This window comes from Osmia lignaria, chromosome 3 (genome assembly GCF_051020975.1).
Source record: "Osmia lignaria lignaria isolate PbOS001 chromosome 3, iyOsmLign1, whole genome shotgun sequence".
In the NCBI taxonomy this organism is placed as follows: Eukaryota; Metazoa; Arthropoda; class Insecta; order Hymenoptera; family Megachilidae; genus Osmia; species Osmia lignaria.
This window is the reverse complement of record NC_135034.1, coordinates 7,584,451-7,602,320: the sequence shown is the minus strand read 5'-3', so window position 1 is coordinate 7,602,320 and position 17,870 is coordinate 7,584,451. Positions and strand designations below refer to the sequence as shown.

Here is a 17,870-nt window from a genome sequence, read left to right as displayed (position 1 = left end):
GGGTTATTCTGATTATAATTAAAATGATTAATTATTTTATCTCGATACCCCAAATGTAGATCGGTCCCCTTCACAATTCCACAAATTCAAAATTTCACAATTTGTAAATTTTACAATTTCAGAATTTCCAAATTTCTAAGAGAGATCAGCCAAGCCCACCGCAGAATAATTTACAGAAAAGAATAACAGAAAGCAGAAGATTAACTGTTGGAAACGTTAAGCTGTCAGGAAATTTCATTCCATCTTGTTCCAGTTACAAAAAAGTATGGGAAGTAAAGCGGCTTAAAAAGTAAATTAATATCTTAATAATTGTGCCAAGTTTCAGTACGCAAGTGATTTCGAAGTGAAATTTTCCTGACCGCGCTACTTTAATCTAATTGCTCGCTTGGGAACTTACTTAACAATTTTACAACTTCCTCTGTCGATATTATTACGATATTAATAAAAGAATATTTTACTTGTTGTGTAATGAAACCATCTAGTACAAAATTTCACTAATATTTACATCAAAATCAACCCTTACGATAAATCTACTCAAACGATTATCTATTATCTATAAACGAAAGAAGCATATACCTACGAATTAGAGAACTAGTGAAAACCGAGTAGAAAAATTGAAAACAGACGTGAGATAGGGGTGGAAAATTCAGCCTTAAATCCTGAAACGTGCGAGCTACATCATTAGCCGGTAGCTGGGAAACAAGTATTAATTAGGCACGAACGTTGGATGCCTGATTACACGTTCCGTGATGCTTCAAACGAACCGTGATTTCGTGCATCAGAGAAAAATTGCTTCTGAAACATTTCGCTCGAATCGAAGGAACATTGAATAGCAGAGAAAAGAACTGGGACGCGTGTGCGGCTGCCTGTGATTGGAATAAAGGATGAACCGATAACAAAAAAAAAAAACAGCAAGAAAGAAAGAAAAAGGAAGGGAGGAAAGGGGGTAGCATTAACCCCAGGGATGATAAAACGAAACGGTAGCTTTGTTTTTCCTCTTCATTCGAGAAATGAATCCAGCGCGTTGAAATATCGTTACATTTGAAAGTTCGTGAAATAGCAAAAGGCGAAACAGACGTGTGAAAAAAGAAGAGGGAGATAATTACAAAGCATTCTGAAAGATTCAGCAAAATCGACTGAACTACATTTTTTTTAAAAATGATAAAATTTAGAAATTTTTCAAATTTTCCTTAAATTTTCATTTAAGGTTTAAGAGGAAATCCCACATACTCTTCGAAATTATTTCCAAGCGCATCTTTGGAAAGTGGGAAAAGAAAGTAGGTGTAAATGATTTGGAAGAAGCAGCAGGGGTCGTCGATGAATTTCCTGCTGGCGCATAATTCGTCCAGCCCGACGGAAATACTTTCTCCTGGGAATAGTAAAGTTCTTCTACGCTTTATCCCCATCGTGCAATGTGTTGAGGAAAAAAAGAAAGTGTTGCACTGTTCATTCTGTGTACCGACCGTTCCCGTGAAACTTTATTTCCTCGCTCAGATTTTTATGCTTATACTACACGCCGGACTACACCGTGTCACTACTACTAGCAATTCACTACTAAGGAGACCGGAACACCTTGTTTCAAACTTTCCGATATTTTCCTCCTTACAGGGAAACATATTTTATTTCCAATATTTTTGGGACTTCCCTTAAACACCCGTTCATTTGAAACTTTATGCTTACAACATTGAATTGCAAATTTTAAAATATTTTAACATAAGAAATTAAAAATTTTATACGTCTTTCCATTAAATTAATGCAGATTTTAATTTGATAATCTTGATTTGAAACGCAACCATTCTGATAATTCAAAGCTCTAAGGGGTTGACACAGCTAACAAATCGATAGTTAAAGAAAAATCCTAGGACAACGAGTTAATCGAAACTTTCCATTCTTTACGTTCTCGTTTTTAACTTCAATACAACAGGAAAGTTTCAATTATTGTATTGAATTTCTTCCTCGCTTCGAGCTGTCGCGTTTGAACTTTGAACTTTGTTTCCAAGCAACGAGGCGTATCGTTTTGCACGCGTGTGTTGAAAATCAAACGACCGATACATAGAACATTATTTCGCAGGACATTTGCCACAGGTGCTCGATGACCTATCGATACGACCCGTGGATTTTCCGGCTTTCGTGCACCCTCGCTTTCCCTGCCTTTTGCATCTTTCGCATCCGCCCACGATTTCAACGGTGTTTTTTCTTTCCTTTCTCCTCTCCGCATACAAATATATACAAACCCACTTTATCCCACGCGTTTCCTTTCAACTCTTTGATCAAATTTCTCAGCCCTTCCGCTTCGTCAACGTGTTTAATTTCGTAACGTTAAACGCGACAGCCGGTGAAGTGGCAATTAGGTGTCGGAAGAATAATTAGAGTAATAGGAGCATTGTAGGATGAAGCGAGATAATTAACGAGTGGAAAGAAACGTGTTCAGTAAGGGTTTACTTAAGTATACGAGCACTTAAGTTTTTCATTTAACACTTCAGATTATTAGTGTAATTTTTATGGTGTTTTCAACTCTGTTCAGTTCCTGTTTCTCTTCAAATGATAGCGGAACATGTTACGAGGAGTGCAAAGAAACATTAATTAGGTCATCATTCTGAGATCTAGCCAGTTAAAATAATATTTTATTTAAAATACTATAAAGAATTTTCTCTTGGAAATTTAAAAATAATATTACCAAATATTCATGCTTCAGCCTAGAAAACACTCGTTAAAATTCTGAGATCATTATAAGATTTTTGAAGAAATTCAAGAAACAAATTTTTCGCCGGGAAACTTGACATTTTATCTTGAATTCGCAATTCCTGTTTTCAAATAGAAAAATTTCATTACCGAACAAATATAAAGTACCAAGAACGTAAACCGTTAAAGACATTAAAGGAAAAACGTGTATTCCAAAGGAGGAATAAAAGAAAATTTCATCGAGATCTGTATTAAGCGACGGTAACGGTGTAATTTTCTTTTTCTAGTCCTTCGAGTTTCTCTCTCCTTTTATTTTTCTCGCGAACAGGAAACTCTAAAGATTTTCAGCGAAGAGAGAAACAAGAAATTTACGTGAGAAACGAGGGGAACCTTTTATTCACCGACACTCGAAACTTTCCGTCTTGCGCTTCCGTCCCGCTACCAAAGTTTTCTTTCTCTTCTAAAAAATTTAATACCGTGTCACTGTACAATTTCGAACGGCCATAATAACGTTGACATTATTACCGTTCCCTTGTTTTCCTTGGCTTTCGTGCCGCATGGTACCTGCAGCACCGCGATTCAACAAGATTCTGCAGGGTTTCGAGAGAAAACAACTGCAACCTTGAAGCAACAAATAAACTTCGACGAGTTTCTGTGTTACTTTAAGGTCAAACGAAGTTGCTAACGGATTAAAACACAGAAGGTATAGCGGGAAACGTCTCGTGGGTGTTTTAAAATTATGCGTCGGTGGGAAAATCTCGATATCCTGGATAAAAAAAACTTCCTTTATTTTTTATCGAGTTCATACTGATAGGTCGGATGGAATTTTAATTAAAACACTGTCATCGTAGGCGTTTCTGATCCAAATGGACAGTTAATTAGTTTAAATATTTTTTTTTACTCGTTTTTAACTAAAAAATATATTCAGAGAGCAAACTTAAATTTATGATATTACTTTTCTCAAACGCGTACAATGGATCGGATTACTAATTTATAGAATTCTGATATTTTACTGGTATTAATAAAAATAGAACGTTACACTGTTATACAATGCACTTTCATTCTGAATGATTACATTGAATATTGTCAAACTAAAGTCTGAATCTTAAATGACCCAATATCCACAATCCATAATATCTATCGTGTCGATGAATAAAGTTTCTCCGACACTCTATAATTGCACAAGTATTAAAAAATATTCTAGACACAAGAACGAAGGTGAAAAGAAACAAGTCACGGGGGTCATTATCAGCCGTCGACTCGTTCCAATTCGACGGTGCACTCTGCCAACGAATATTTCGTTGCAAAGTGCAGTCTGGCTGGCATTGCTCCTTCCGAGCTGTCTTTCGGGAATTCATCACGGTAGAGAACGAAGCAGAAGACGAAGAAAAAAGGGAGACAAACAAGAGAGGTTGTTCTTGAAACTGGCTAATTCGTCTGCGAGGCGTGATTGGCCTGGATACGAGCCACGATCTAAATGTTACGTTTTCATCGGCGCAAATTTCGCGACAAGCATTGCCAAACATCGGCCAATGACTCCCACTGACGACAATAATGACCCAATTCTGAATACCGTGAAGAAAATCAGGAATAAATTAAGAAATTTCAAACTTTTTCAAGTTCAGCTAGAAATTAAAGAATTTTCCAAATTATCCTGGAAATATTTGATATATCCTAATCGATAGATAATTCAAAATTATTAAGAATTATAGTTGATTATAAAATAACTAAAAAGATAATAATTAAAGAATATTTAATCTGAGAAATGGAAGAAAGTATAATTTTAACGTGTCTGACTACACCCGGCGCCCTTTCTACTGTGCCAGTCACTGCCGCCGGAGGCCGTTGAAATTATTGACCACTATCACTGAATTCCCTGATCGATGCAACATCCAACCGTCGAACACACGATTCCCGTAATTTCTCATGCGATTTCGCACAATTACCGTCTGGAACGAAAGCGTTAACCCGAGAAAGTATCACGAGGAAGATTGCAACGTCACTAGGGGATTCGAATCGATCGTTTCGACCCGATACATACCCGTTCGAAAACAAATCGAACTTACGATTACTTTTGACCAACAGACCCGGTTCTTTCTGTTTTCAGTAGAATCAAGTGAAACTTCTATCGTTTGATTCATTAAGAAGATATATCTTCATTGAATTGAATTCGTTTAATTTTTCATTCGTTGTTATTTCATTTAAGATAAATAGTTTAAAAATTAATTGTTTTCTATTCGAAGACGATGCGTTTATGAAATTGTGTTACTCGAACTTTGCTGTTTAGATCTCCTTTCTCAAATACCCGGTCGAGTTGAATTCCTCGGTAATATTATATTTATACGTGGGTAGAAAATGTTGAACGATCAATAAATAATAAACTCACCCTCTGTCGGCGCGCTGAATGCCTGCAGTCCTCGCATTAAGGCCAGCTAATCAAGGTCCATGCAAGCCGATTTGTCTGCTCGAAAATCTGTAATCGCACGCAAGAAGTTTGTAATTAGTCACTCGTGCGCCAATTAATCCACGACAAATACCATTTTATTCTAAAACAAAGCGTTCAGTGTTTTTTTTCATATCGGGGAAATTGAGATTATTCTGATTCTAATTTTAGGATTTAACAATATCAAAATTATACAAGAATTATAATTCAGTATTCGAAAGCTTGTTTATTCCCTTTCGTTTCACTGAAAACTTCTTTAAATATCATAGATAACATTTTGCATATCGTTCATCAAATTCAAACGCCAGAGAAACGACGTAAGTTTTATTACAGCCACTTTTGCAATGGAAAGAAAAAGAGAAAAGGAGAATTTCAAGGGATAAAAGAACCCTACGAGATTTTTCTTCATCTTCACCGAGCATCGTTACGAATATTTTTTAATATTACAAGGAGCAACGAGGAAGCTTGTCTTTCATTACACGCCGAAAATATTTAATCTCGAAAGAGAGACTCTCAAAAACGTGTCGTTTGCCCAATTTCAACCCCGGTTAACCACTGCCGGTCTTTATTAAACCGGCAAACTTTCCAGCTATACCAAGAAGGAATCCTTTATTTTTCTTCAGAAGAAAGAAAAAGCAAGAAACTTCGTCTTGATCTGCAAGATTCCACGAGTTCAAAATTGATAAGAGAAATTTATGTATGCTTGATAAAAAGTACAGCTGGATATATTTCAAGTAAAAGCAATTGGAAATAAAAATATTTTATTTTATATATTGAAAATATATTATAATTCCTGCTTCCCCTATATCGCCATTTTCCCTATGGAAAAGCCTACTTCGCTCGACGTTGTACTTAGTGTAGCACAATAATACGCATGTAATCCAATGTTTTACGCGAACCTATATATTTTACAAGACTTACAGTCGCTGTTTGCCGAAAGCTACAACGCGTGTCCCGTCGAAACGAGCTAAATCGTAAACTACCTTTTATTCTATTTTCTTTTCGCGAAGTTCGAGTTTACGGCTTCCCATTAAACTGTCGATTGTCGACAGTGCATCAAGATGCTTCAGCTAACAGCACCGTTAAATCAGTATTAAATCGTAAGAAATAATTTGATATAACTTCGAATTCTGTTCAACGTGAAAGCGTAACTTCAGATTTTTAAATTACCTTCTTTTTACTTTGGAAAAAGATATACAAAGGTTTACGTCATATTGAAACAGTGAAATGTTACATTTAAAATGGACTTATGAAAAAAGCGCTTTTCGGTGTACACTTTTCAATTAAAAATGTTAAATATTCAACATTCTCTGTCGACTACAAATAACGCCCAAAGGCAACAGAAAAATTTGCATGAAATTTCCCTGGTAATTATGTTAACATAAAGCTTTACAAAAATGTAACATCAAAGGTGCCATAATCTTTTGACAGGTGTACGGCGAAGCAAAGAGTTTCACAAAAACATGTTGCAATGACACAGTTTGTTCAAAAGTCGTAGTAACCATTTGAAAAATATTCTATTTCACAGACTAAAGAAATTTTTACATAGCTGTGATTTTTTCTGTGCACTGAATTCAAAAATTTATCAACGTGGTAATTAGGCAGAATTACATTTTCCTGAAATATATATATATATTAATAACTAGAAAATAAAAACGATAGTTTTTCTATTGAAAGGAGAAAAATAATGAAAAATATTGGATGCACCCTTGAAGATAGGTAAAGAAGAAACTTTTGAATCTTACTTATTACACAATACGTACATGGATGCGGAAGATTGGGAAAGGTGGTGTGCACAATTTCGCTGGGAAACGGGTCAAGGGTGATTAAGGGACCCTCGTGTGTGCTACGGAATCGGGGTCAATGGGATTCACAACCCCTGGTCGGGTTACCTCCTTCAACGTAGGAGTCTCGGAGACGTTCGCTCTTAGCCGCTTAAAAAATACCACGTCCTCGCCTTTATCTCCTAATATCTTGATTGCAAGTTATTGCGAACCGGTCTCGTACAGAAAGAACTGCTATTATTCTTTTATAGCGCACGTGCGAAGCATCCCCTTCATAACGACGTCGCCTCGACTAATTTGACCAGCGAGCACGGAAGCACCGGATAGAACGAGGCTAATAACGACCGCCTTTGATTCACATTGATTCACACGTTGTACACGATACCCTTCAAAAGTATTTCATCATCCATCCAATTTTCTATTTATAAAATATAGGGTCGACCAAAAAGATTTTTGTAAAAGAATCGCATTCCAATCATTTTCAGATATAAAGTTTTAATTATCCTAAAATTCTGGAGTGAAAATTAAGAATAAAACCAAATTAATAAATAATTTTTACAGGGGATAACTTATACCCCTATCGATCCCTATTATAATGAAATATAAAATTAAATTAGAATTGTGACTCTCTCCATGGTCCGCCGTCCGAAAATTAAAAAACGCGTAACATTATATTTCTTAATTTTTAAGGAAACCACAACAACTATATACCTTACTTTATAATAGAAAAATTCAAAGAAAAGTGAAGAGGAAAAATAGTCTGAAGCATTCAATTCGAAATCAACATCAGATCGACGTTGCAAAATAATTAATCGTCGTTCTCGTGTTCCCGATCGTATCCACCAACTAAAATAACTTACTATGTCCTTGTGGTATTCCGCTTCGATCGTGATGGAATTAGTGCAGCGCATCGTGAGAAAAATAATTCATTAGTTGTCCTCTTATGAACGAGCAGCCTTCGCGTGGAAATACGGTCTCGAATCAAGTTCACTCTATTCAGACGGATCTATTATTGCTTAACGATCGACGTTCACTGTCGTATAGTACCAGCTGCATACACGCATAAACACGTGTGTTCAAACGGCCATTTCCTCTTCTGTAGATGTATGTAGGTGTATACGGTTTAATATATTGGAATCACGAAAATATCCCCAACTTCGAGGGAACTCCTTTCACCCCTCGTGCAAGCTCCATTTAGCCTTTCAATCGGACTATTGTGAACGATACAAAGCCGTCGTACAGTTTGCTTTAAAACCGGACAATCTATGTTCAATCGAGAAATTCTTTGCTCTAAATATTATTTTATTTACCGTTTATGTATTCAGAGGATTTACTTATAGCTCCCCCAGTGATTTATTTCTTCTTTCTCCACCGCTAGGGTTTGAATCTCAACCGCGTTCATACGAAACGGTTGAAATTTAATCTCAGTTTCGAAAACGGTTTCTCGTTTCGAGAAAACAGGTAGAAATGTGTCAGAGCAATTGACTGTACACTTTCAACGGTCTTTCTGTTTCTCTGGCTTTCTCGCAAAGACATTTCGACCCGTATCTCACCCGGGGGACCCGGGTAGAGAATCAAGCAGCCCCTCGTCATTTCCACAATGTTTCCTCCAGCGAGAAACGTATCGACGATCCCTCCCCACCTTCTACCTTGAATTTGCTTAAAGATTTATCATCCGACCCTTTGCGTCTTGTTCCGACTCGTTTGATAAGGGTGGCCGACGCGACACCCCTACGATTCTCCTTCAATTTTTTCGCTGCTTCGACTTCGCCAACGCCTATCTCGAATAATTTTCTGGCTGCACGAAAACGATGGAACCTCCCACCTTTTCTGGGAAGGTTAATGGAAGTATTCTCGTTTCAGCTTGATATTTTCGCGTAAACGGCAACGGTCATAAACGATTACCCTGGTGGATACTGTGATGAAGATTCGATATCTTTTTTTCTCTACACACGTTGTAGAATGTTAAAGTTTCTTTTTCTTGAAGGTGTCGAAGTGTTATTCGTTTAAAAAGAAAAATGAAACAAAGGAATTTTGAATTTTAAATTGATGATATTATTTGAGAGATGTAATATTTGTTAATAAAAAGATTCACCAAGATTAATCGGAAAATAATGGGAAAAACAATACATCATTTCGTCTATCGAATTGTTATTGAATTCAAACAGAAAAACATAGCTGGCTAAATATAGTTGACAGTTGGAAAATTAAGATGAATATTTCATTAACCGAAAACCAGCCTCTCTCGATCGACATATAATTGAGAATGAAAAATTGACCGTGGGAATATTGAAAAAGCTCGGCAATCAAGCGAATTCTACCCTCTTCTTCCCTTTGTCATCGATCAAAATCGATAGATAAAAAGACACCTGAGAAACCGTCACTCGTGGCAATCGGTAGATACGCGAAATTTTGACAAACGATAGCACGATAGAACGACAGCAAGTTTCCTCGTATCAGGAATGATTGATCGCTGCATTAAACCTGCTCTTCCAATGGAAAAACCATACAACTACGATGAATCGAACCATCAAATACACTTACTAGGAAGAATCTTATGCGACGTATTAGAATTTCGTTTCTTTTAAACCTTTCAATACAGAGTATCTTCATGTTGACTGTAGCCTGTGCATAAAATGCTCTTTATTCGAGGTATCGTGTTACTCAGAAGTCCTTTCCCTTTCAATTATTTCATTTCCTCATTAAATAGAAAATTGTATAAATTTTCAATGGGTTCAAGATCAAATAATCTCCGATTACTAACCGACTTGCAACAGGATACATTCGAGTTCAGCGTATCATTCCAACGACTAATTATTCATTCGTTTAATACGATATACATATAACATAACCGGCGATGTAAACTGATGGCATAATTAATGAAGATTGATCGAGCGCAAAATACAAGGTGCAATGCTAGAATACCGTGTATTTGGAACATTGATAAATTGCCCCGCTCTAATTAGTCTTCAGTTTTCATTAACACCAACGTAGTTTGATATGTGTTTAATTATATTAATTTATAACGAAACGTCAAGCGTTAATAACATTCATAGGACCAACAATTTTTAACTGTTTAATTATGGAATTTTAATGCTTTAACTGTTTCTTGTATCATCGGAAATTCTTTGAATTATTTAATTAGAAATATTTCTATTAGATTATGGATTATAGGTTCAAAACGATAAATGAAACTTTCGATACACCTCAGCGTATTCGTCAACAGGTTAATGACGAAAATAATTAATTTTCCGAACAGCCTGAAATTTAGCATCGCAGTTTGCAGCAAACTGACTGGCTTCTATTTACGTAAATGCGAAACCGGCGGTCCTTTAAATTTCACGTTTCCATAGTACGTGTAGCAGTATTAACTCCCGTACCGTTAATGAAATTCATAGTTTCCGTGTAACGAGATACCGCGGACCGGTAATATTCCAACTTCGCTGTTAAAAATCCTGCAAACGACCGTTATCTAATTTCTATGTGAAACTGTGTCGTTTCGAAAACTCTGTTTCGAAAGGTTCGATCCAACATTAATTTAAGATACAACTAAATTGCTTTCGGATATAAATAAAACGAACAAAGTATCCTTAATGGCATCGAGAATCAAAGATAATCCATAGAATCGAATTGTTAGATTCATTAAGTCTCACCGTGGAAAGACGAGAAAGAAACTTTTTCTTCTTGGACGGGAAATATAGTAATTCCGATTACGATTGATCACCGATGAGAAATGCAAACAAAAGTAAGCCAATATTGGTAGAATGGAAGAACGTTCGGCGTGATTGGAGAAGGAAAACGAAGGATCATGATAAATTACGAGAACAAACCGGGCTACGTACAGTGACTCGCTTATTTTTCCGCATTATTTTACATTTTTAACGAGACCCTGAGTGTGTTTTTGAATAATTTAATTTAATAATAATTAATAGAAAATCCTAGCGTGACTAGTATAGAGTAGCATTTTTATTCTCTAATTCTTCTTGTCTCACCAACATCGATTCCTTTTCCGTCCGAAGCTGTGGATATAACGGAAAGTTCGAGTGCAAGCTTGCGAATGTAGTGGAAATCCACTCGCGACAATCTGATAACGAGAAATCTCATCGAGTGGCCGATTCGGTTCGAATGATTCGCGAACGGATTGAAGGAAACACGAGGCGGCAACAGTTTGCTTCGAGGTGGATCCAGTCATATTTGCAACGAAACGAAAGAGAAGCGGTAGCTGGTGCTCCGAGTAATTCTTCCCCGGGGGAGGATAACGAAAAATCGCGATAAATAGGAGAGAAGGAAATTCCGTGGGTAGGATCAGTGAAGGAGGAAAAAGAGTGTCTGGCGAGCAGTAGTAGCTGCGACTTTCGTGTTATCGTGACAAGAGAGCTTCTTGAAAAGTGCCGCCTACGGCAGTCCTCCTCGCTGCAACGACAGATATATCGCGTCATATTTTACCTGGAAATCTTCCTCCTCTCTCACTGACGTTTCAACGTCAGACGTTTCTCTTTTTACGCTGGAACGATGCTCTTTACGCGTTACACGCTCTGCGTTTGCAAGAACTTCTTTCGCTACGAAACACACCGAACCGACGATGTAAACCTTCGCCGTTCCGTACGATAAATATGAAAATTTTCAATATTATCACTAAGCTAGCTCGTTCAGATGCAGAAACGCAAGATGTATTTCCGTGAAAATCCATAGTTGAAGCGTGTCAGGTAAACACCGGTACTCGAATAAATTGACAAACGGCCTTGCACGAAACTTGGACGGCAATGTAAGTTCTCCGGTTAATTCAATCGACCCTCCATTCAGCTCGTGCAATATCATGTAATAGCGTTTGCCAATATGCTCGGAATAGGAAGATGACATCGGTTCAAGGCCGCGCATCTAACCCTGCCGATAAACTGAATTTTCACATGGTCAATTGGAGGAAAATTAGGCCGATTGTTATTACTGGGTGCAAAGATGAACCACCGAAGAGAATACTTCCTGTTACTTCTAACTACGACCGCCATCCGACCTACTTTTCCTGAATTTGTACTCTTTTTTTAGAGATAAGATTAAAATAAGAAACCTTGAAAAATAAATCGCGAATTCTCTTGCAAATAAAAATCATATTCAATCTCGGTAGGATAGAATTTCAAATGGCAGCCAAGAAACGCAATCCTCCTTTCCAACAACTATAATCTACGCTTCGCGTTACAACTGCCCGATTCGATTTCTCTCTCTCTACTTCGATCGAGTTTTCATTCCGCGTTACAATCGTACGTGCACGACACATTGGCGGATATCTTAGGTGAAGGTTGAAAAATACACGAGATCACGATCGGACCTGGTAGCGGACACATTGGATATATTATTTCTAGCAGTGAGACTCGAATTTCGGCGTTACCTGTCACGGGGTTTATGAAAAACGCGCACGTGGCTAGATAGAAACGTCAGTTTGCGGCGTGTCGCTTTCAGGAAAAACGAGAAACGTGTCGATTCGCATCTACGATGTCCGCTTTTGCGACACCCTTCCTGAGGATACTTGGTAAAATTTTAAGTAATAACGCCTGGGAAATATAATAGAAATGTGGTATAATGAATGATAATAAAAGATGGTATTGAATAAAATACAAAATTGACAAACTTTCACTCCTCGAAAGTGAAAAGTCTGACCCATCCCCCAAAGGCACTCGCATTCATAGTTTTTCTTACACCCGCACCCTTTGCTAGGGCCCAAGGTCTCGGCCGGAAAAACATTCGCCGACCCTTGGGCCTGGTTTAGAAATATAAACTACCCTAAGTTCTAAACTACGTTACCACAGAAAAATAAATAAAAATTCCGCCTTTGGTTGCCTTTTTTTTTCTCTCCTCCCTCGAAAACAGAAGCGATCGCAAAAGGTGTGGACAACGCGAGTATCGGTGGTAAAATTATAGAAAGCTCTTTCCAGGCCGATAAGCAAACCCGATATAGCAGGCAAAGTGGCACGCGTGTAAATACACAGTTTTATGCGTGTTCGAGGGACTAAATCGGTCGAGCCGCGAGCGCGGGACCAGTTTTTCGATATTTCCTAACTTCGACGACATGAAAGGGAAAACTTTCAACGTATGCTCGAAACCGTTTCCACCTGTGCACGTATATACAAGCCACCCTTTTGACGTTGCATCAAAAGCTAGCTACCTCTCGCGCCAGGGTACACCCTGACTTCGCGCATTTACCCCAATTGACCTGAATACGAAACTTTGTCCGAGCCGGTCGATCCGTTCCTACACGATCAGCAATTAACAAGTTACGCGTATCGATTTCAATGATCGCCCCCCCTGCGAATCGTTTATTTCCAAATAAACAACGTCATTCGTAGGGTAAAAAGAAAGAGAAAATACCGAGAATGAAAAAATTCATGCAAGTTTCGATGAATTTTTGAAAAATCATAATAACAAAAAATATCGAAAATTTTATGCTGAATAGATCGGTATATACATATTTCAATGTAAATTGTTTATTGATGCGGTTGTAGATCGAAATTCAGAAAGCGTAGGAAGTAGATCAAGTAGAATAGGTACATGTATAATCAGACCGTGGATTCAGTTACATATCAGACATATGAAAAATTCACAATTCTCTCGTGCAATTTTCCTTAATGTACCCTGTGCAGTTAGAATATCATTCGACACAGTGGAAGCACAATATTTTTACTTATAATAAGTTATGTCTACTATATTACTCGTGTAAATCACTAGTTACGCGTATCAAGTGGTAGAAACATAGAAAGTCGAACGCAATTTTATCCGATAAAAGTATCATTAAAGTTTAAACTTTGATGAAAATAACTACTCAAAAGTTTTATGAATACGAAATGGCTGATCCTTTCTTAGAAGAAACACTGTATCAACCAATTTCCATTTGAATATTTTCCACTAATAAACAACCAATCTCAAAGTTCCGACTTCATAGGGTTAAACAAAGTCTTGGTTCGATAATTCATTGGCGAAATCGAGTGGAATATAACCATAAGTGTTAGGATAACTTACTTCGTGTGCTTACTCGCGCATATATTTCTCCGCAAAGCGTGACTTCGAGCTGTACTTTCCGCCAGCGATATTACTGGCTCACTCGACTCTGCAGCTTTGTAATTATTGACAGGAAATTAAACCGTATTACGCGATATACGCGATACACGGGGCAAACCTTCCTCTTCCAACTTTATGCAGAGTGGAACAAGTATGAAGGTGTTGATTCCACGCGAATAAATCAGTCGAAAATTTTCAACTCCTCGGTTTTACGTTATCTTTCTTCCAGATTTATTTATTATAATTTAACGAATAATTTCCTTGAATTAGAGAATTCTTTTCATCTTTTTTCGTTGATACAATATTTAACATTTTATTCGATATGAAAATTACAAAAGCCTGATAGCGAAACATGTCGACCTACGTTATTGACTTATTCGTTGCACCCCAGATTCGCTACACGCACCAGTGGTTACATGCCAGTCGAATTGCATTGTATTCGCACCTGGTTAATCTGATTCGGTCTAATCGACTGGGAAACAAAAGGAGCCGAGAATAATGGCGAAGAAACGAGCAGCTCATACACGAAACGCGGAACGACTGGTTCGTGTTTGTCGTATGGCGTGTACGGTAAGATTGATGGAGCTTTCAAGCTTTCGCTTTATATCGTTGCGAATATATAGCGCATCTATTTCAAATTGGATATCTGCCGCGACTCGAGACCACCAGATTTCTGAAATATGCGACACTATATTCCCAACAGCTGTCCGATCGTTTTTGAAACATCCAGCTTTCATTCTCGTATGCGAAATTTTCTCACGAATCTTCGAACGAACCTAATTTTATCCAATAGAGAATATTAAATATTGAATGAAGGAATTCTAAAATTAAAACCTATTAATTAAAAAAAAAAAGATTTTAATTTGAAAATTTCCTGTTTGATTTCTTCTATTGAAAATATCTGCAGATGCAATTGCTGATACTGTGTTTAGGTTCATCTGAACATAGTTTATGTTAATTTTATAAAATAGTTTCAATAAGAAACAGTTATCCAATTGATAACAATTGTCGAATTTCATTTCAACCTTCACACGAGCGATCATGACATTGCAATATTAAGCTTCAACCTTCTAATGGACATAATAATCAACTTTCAACTGTTCGTATCGCGTTCGCATTTTCGAACCATTTATCAATCGTTATCTAACATCAATAATCTCCATGCACGATGTAAATGCGAGCATACTTCGTTTAGAACAATGTTAACCCGCGAGTCGATTAAAGCGTTCAATTTTCTTAACTCGAGCATCGGTTTAAAAAGGTGTCGCGCACGCGATTAATCTCTTTAAATGGAACAATTTTCCTGAAAACGATTTAGAATAAAAGTGCCGAGTTAATTACACTCTCCTTGTTACGTCTCATAAATATTAACACTCGAGCAACGGAGTCTGGGTCAATCGAGACCCAATCTTACAAAATATATATAAGGATATTTACAATTAGTCTAAAGTTGAATATATAATTTTTAATTAAACGGGTTTCATATATTGAAAGAAAAAATTGGGACTCTCTCCATGGTCCGTCTTCTAAGGGTTAGTAGAGATAATTATAAATTCCTTGTTATACAATTTTTACTCTTAATAAACTTCTCTAATTCAAAATTCATAAAATTTATATATAAAAAATAAAATTATATTATTCCAACGATTTGCAATTACAATTACAATACTCGGATACTTATTGGTGTCGTAAACCTATAGGTAATCGTGCGTTCTCTCCTATCCTAAATCGCCGGAAATTGAAACCGGAAGCTATCGAGCTTGATCTCATTTCGAAAACTCAATGATCGACAAACCAGGAGGGACGCATAATTTCGCGTAATTAGATTCTGGACGCTGCTGATTGATCGTTCTAATTTGTCTCGATTAGATGATGCTGGGTGCATAACTAGAGTACACTGATTACTAATTGAATTGTCAACGCGTGAATCTCTTTCTGGATCTATAATCGAAACATTTTCAATATTATTTTAATTTCGAAAACGGAAACAGGATAACGTAATAACAACAGACTAATAAAGTCCAGTTGCCGGTTCGATTCGAACGAAAGAGATGTTGCTGTATGCAAACGCGTCGACGAAGGAAATTGGACGGTAAATCAAAAAGACCGTGGAAATCGACTTGTCCTCGCGAAACTTCGCCCAGGCTGCACTTGCACCAAAGTCTGACGAATGTCTACCATTTCGTCACGAACGAATCGCTATGTCGAGGATCGATACCACGAAATTGGCTGCACCGCACAAGAAAACTCGAGCGACGGAGCTCGAGTTCTTTTGAAAGCTGAATTTATTGCGACCACGGCTTCGTTAACGTACAAACGATCTACAATCGACGTGCCTTTGAACCCTTTCGGTTCAACCCTTTCGACGAGCTAATTCAATAAGCTAATTCGGTTTACCTACCGTTCGATGACGTTTCATTCTCCCGATTGTCTTTTCTCGATTCCGTGTTTGTTGGGTCAAATTATTGGTCGCTGGGTTTGGAGCTATTGACAGTGGATCGATTTCGAATCCTCGAATGACAAAGCTGGGTCAACTGCGGACCAGAATTAAAAAATATTTTCAATGAAAATAATATGGAGTGTCGAATGAAATTTTAATTAAGAAAAAGTTCTTGAAAAAAAAAGAAGATGAGGATCCTTCTAACTCACTGGTATTGATTGCTAATTAAAAATAAATGAAGAATCAACAACCAATCAACTCGCGCGCGATTCAATTACAGGAATAAATATTCACGTTAGAGAATAATTAATGAAAAAAGAAGTCTGCTATCCGTAGATAACTAAGCAAATAATCAGATAACTATAAAATTGCCTGGCCACACGGCTGCATAGCAATTAATTTACGTGACAACGGTTGAGGCCATTAATTTTCAATCGGTTGCCTAGACCGTACACCCGATTACACATTAATTGAGGGTTTATTAATTGGTCACAGGCTCCAAGGATAACACCGGTTCGAAGGATAAAGGGAGTTTCATGTTCGTTGATAAATTACTAGATTGTAGACTATATTTTCTACGATACGAATAAATCTTTCATTCCGTTCAAATTGTCTTACATTACCCTAAAATCAATCTAATTATTATAAAATTTATCGTACTTCCATTTATATTTAAACCGAGATTAAATTGCAAGTAGAATTCGTGTTAAAAATTATTTCAAAGGGATTCAAACCACTTTTGGGAAATGACTTAACAGCTTAGGCTATAAAAGGTACATTAATTTTTATCAAAGTGACGTCAAAATTATTTATTTCATTTTTTTATCGAAAATGTTTAAGCACTTTCCTTTGTGTATTCTGTACACTGAAATTTAAAAGCTTTAAAGCTGAAAACCTTCGGACTTTGAACTCGGTGTACTTTATAAAACTCTATAGAGTAAAAGCAACGCCTATAAACACGCGAACACGAAAACAAATCCATCATGGATAAATCACAGGGAACCTACTTCAATTGCTCATAAAACAAAAAGCTGTTCGAAATAAACACCAGTGCTATAATAAGTGATTAATAAGAAGAAAGGGTGGTAATATTCCTTTCTAACTAACTTTGATCACAAATTTGTTATAATATAAAAATTACCAGCAAAGAGGGCCATAAATAATACCACCCTAAAATACAATAATATTTAAATTTGCATAGTTTTGCAATGATCAGAGAAATTTTCCCAGTGTTACGCTGAATGTTTCTTTCTGTTCTTCTTCCTTAAAAGCAACGCTAACAATTTCGAGCACAGTATAACAGTTATGCAAATGAAAACACTGAACAGTTTACTGACCCATATTCCGGGCTGGCAGTATCGAGTGGCTGGAACAGGCACAACTTTTCCTTCTTTTAATTGCGGAAAACAATGCGGCACTTTAACATTCAACGGAATCGTAATAAGCTTCCTGGCACGCTACGTTAGTCGTTTCT

At 37.0% G+C, this 17,870-nt stretch overlaps 1 protein-coding gene across 4 annotated transcripts in view; it reads right to left on the bottom strand.

Annotated features, from left to right (window-relative positions):
* Hs3st-A (Heparan sulfate 3-O sulfotransferase-A) overlaps positions 1–17,870 on the bottom strand; it is a 79,994-nt gene that overhangs the window by 36,422 nt on the left and 25,702 nt on the right. For all 4 annotated transcript variants that reach the window (XM_034326568.2, XM_034326567.2, XM_076688017.1 and 1 more), the window contains one exon: positions 5,069–5,155. The gene's annotated coding sequence lies outside the window, so the exon portion shown is untranslated. The remainder of the gene's footprint in view (positions 1–5,068; positions 5,156–17,870) is intronic.